Consider the following 3,505-nt stretch of genomic DNA (forward strand, 5'->3'; position numbering starts at 1 on the left):
GGGGGGTGGGGGTGGGGGTGGGGTGTAACACCCACGATGCGTCTATATCTCCCACATGTCGAGGCACGACTTAGAGGCATAACCGCATGGTGGTTTAGTCGCAAGTGGGGTAATCTTCACACAATCCCATGTACTGAATAAGAAAGGGATAAAGAGTTGGATTACAATCACCACTTCACACAAATAACATGTTAAACATACATCATCCAGAGTACAATCAAGGTCCGACTATGGAACCAAAATAAAAGAAGGCAACCCCAAATGCTAGATCCCCGATCGTCCCAACTGGGCACCACTACTGATCAACCGTAAAAGACACAACACAACAATCAAGATCTTCATCGAGCTCCCACTTGAGTTCGGTAGCATTACCTGCACTGGTATCATCGGCACCTGCAACTGTTTGGAAGTATCTGTGAGTCACGAGGACTCAGCAATCTCACACCCGCGAGATCAAGACTACTTAAGATTATGGTAGGATAAGGTAATGAGGTGGAGCTGCAGCAAGCGCTAAGAAAATATGGTGGCTAACATACGCAAATAAGAGCGAGAAGAGAAGCAACGCAACGGTCGAGAAGCTAAAAGTGATCAAGAAGTGGTCCTGAAACTACTTACGTTCAAACATAACCCCAAAACCATGTTCACTTCCCGGACTCCGCCGGAAACAGACCATCACGGCCACACACACAGTTGATGCATTTTAATTAAGTTAAGTGTCAAGTTCTCTACAACCGGATATTAACAAATTCCCATCTGCCACATAACCGTGGGCACAGCTCTCGAAAGTTTATACCCTCCAGGGGTGTCCCAACTTAGCCCATCACAAGCTCTCATGGTCAACGAAGGATATTCCTTCTCCCGGGAAGACCCGGCCAGTCTCGGAATCCCGGTTACAAGACATTTTGACAATGGTAAAACAAGACCAGCAAAGCCGCCCGATGTGCCGACAATCCCGATAGGAGCTGCACATATCTCGTTCTCAGGGCACACCAGATAGGTCAAGCTACGAGTAAAACCAGCCCTCAAGTTGCCCCGAGGTGGCCCCGCAGGCTGCCCGGTTCGGACCAACACTTAGAGAAGCACCGGCCCGGGGGGGTTACAATAAAGATGACCCTCGGGTTGGCCGACCCAAGGAAAGGGTAATTTGTTGTTAGGCAAATGTAAAACCAAGGTTGGGCCTTGCTGGAGGAGTTTTATTCAAAGCGAACTGTCAAGGGGTTTCCATAACACCCAACCGCGTAAGGAACGCAAAATCAAGGAACATAACACCGGTATGACGAAAACTAGGGCGGCAAGAGTGGAACAAAACACCAGGCATAAGGCTGAGCCTTCCACCCTTTACCAAGTGTATAGATGCATTAATTAAATAAGAGTTATTGTGATATCCCAACATATCCATGTCCCAACATGGAACAAACTTCAGCTTCACCTGCAACTAGCAACGCTATAAGAGGGGTTGAGCAAAGCGGTAACATAGCCAAACAACGGTTTGCTAGGAAGGTGGGTTAGAGGCTTGACATGGCAATATGGGAGGCATGATATAACAAGTGGTAGGTAGCGCGACATAGCGATAGAACGAACAACTAGCAAGCAAAGATAGAAGTGATTTTGAGGGTATGGTCATCTTTCCTGAGATCCCCCAAGGAATAAGAACGAGTCCATGAAGAAGGCAAATGGATGTAGTCGAACGAATCCTCACAACTCCGGAACGAAACCGAAGCTAACGAGAGAAGCAACCCGGAAAGAAGCAAGCAACATAGTAAACAACCATCACATAAACATAACATGATGCACAACCAAGTATGATGCATGTCCGGTTTAAAGAGGCATGGCATGGCAAAATGCACAAACAATACTACAAATTAAGTGGAGCTCAATATGCAACAAGATGCATATTGACGGAATACCACATTCAATTATTTAGTTCTCTCTCGGTTATGTACCCAACAATATTAAATATTGTTAAATATGGCAAGAGGTGAAACATAAGTAAACTAACTATTTAGGCAAGTTTAAATGAGGCGGGAACAACAAGCAACAAGTCCTGAAAAATCCTCATGTGCATATTTTAGGTTTGGTACTGTTCTTCCCTAAACCATATTTTAGATTGGTCAAACATGCAAAGTAAGTACACCATGTTAATCTATGCATTTTTCTGCCCCATTTACATATAAAGATTATTTAAAATGGAGCTATGGTTATTTAGTTATGAATTAAATCATTTTAGCATGGCATTTAAGCAAATTTAATCAAAAAACATTTTTAACATTTTTAACATGGATGAAAGTTGCAAAATATGAAACTAGACAAAATTCTAAGCAAGTTACATGTTTAAAACATTTTAATTCGATGCACGGTTGATGAGTTATTAAATGCATGATCTAGAGGGGCTTTTCTGTAAAACTGTAATCTCCGGATAATTGCTAAAATCACAGGCTAAAAAAGGTATTATGCTGTAACAGGGGGTGGCTGGGTGCTCACCAAGGGCCAAGGCCCAGTCGGTGCAGCTGGCCGACTGAGGGGATGCGGGCAGGCCTTGGCGCGCCCTTGAGCTAGCAGGCCCGGTGAGGAGGAGGTGGCCCAGGTACGGGTGAACGCGAGTGACCGGGTGCGCCGACCTCTGTTCGACAGGAAGTAGAGCAACAATGGCAGCTGGCGGCGAACTTGGCACGACAGCGGCGATTGGGTCGACAAGAACCGGCCGGACGACGGGGATGGACGGATCCGAGGGCGGGGGTTCCAGATCCGGCGTCGGAGGTGGTCGGCGGCGCTCGGGGTGACCGCTCCGGCGAGAAGATCCCGGTGGCGGCGGCGTGCTCCTGTGGGCAGAGAGAGAGAGAGGCTTGGATGAGTGGGGAGGAGAGAAAGGAGAAGAAGGATGCGATGCGGGGCCCTAGCCTGACCTGGGGGCGGCGGCGAGGCCCTCCAGTGGCCGGTGTCGAGGTCGCCGGAGAGGCGTGACTGCAGGGGCTTGGATTGGGAGGAGCTCGAGCACGGGGGCTCGACCCGGGCCAAATGGGCTCAACGGGCCCCGTTCTGGGCCCTGCGGGCCTACAGGGAAGGAGAGAGGAGGATGGAGGCGGGGACAACAAGTGGCGGCGCCCGGTTGGCCGGGGCGCCGACTGGCCATTGGCAACGCGCCAAGTGGCGGCGGGGAGGTGGCTGCGCGCGGATTCTGAGGAGGGGGGAGGCTAGAGGTAGGGGAAGGGTAGGGTAGCTAGGGATGTCCAAAATAGGAAGGGGGAGGGCTATATATAGCAGTTTTAGCTAGGGTTTGGGTTTTAGGGGTGTTTTCGAACTGTATGATCGTAATCGTGTGGCTCTGGACAGAAGAGGAACTAGGTGGGCTGCAGGTGGGCTGGGAAGAGTGCGATGGGCTGAGAGGAGAGAAGAGAAGGCAGCCCGGCAACGGTTTCTGGAGACCGAAAACGTCCAACGTTTGACCGTCTATATTGTCGCTATAGTTATCCGTTGGGGCATCAAACGGACTCCGAATGCGATGAAA

Source organism: Triticum aestivum, chromosome 3A (assembly GCF_018294505.1).
Source record: "Triticum aestivum cultivar Chinese Spring chromosome 3A, IWGSC CS RefSeq v2.1, whole genome shotgun sequence".
NCBI classification, from domain to species: Eukaryota; Viridiplantae; Streptophyta; class Magnoliopsida; order Poales; family Poaceae; genus Triticum; species Triticum aestivum.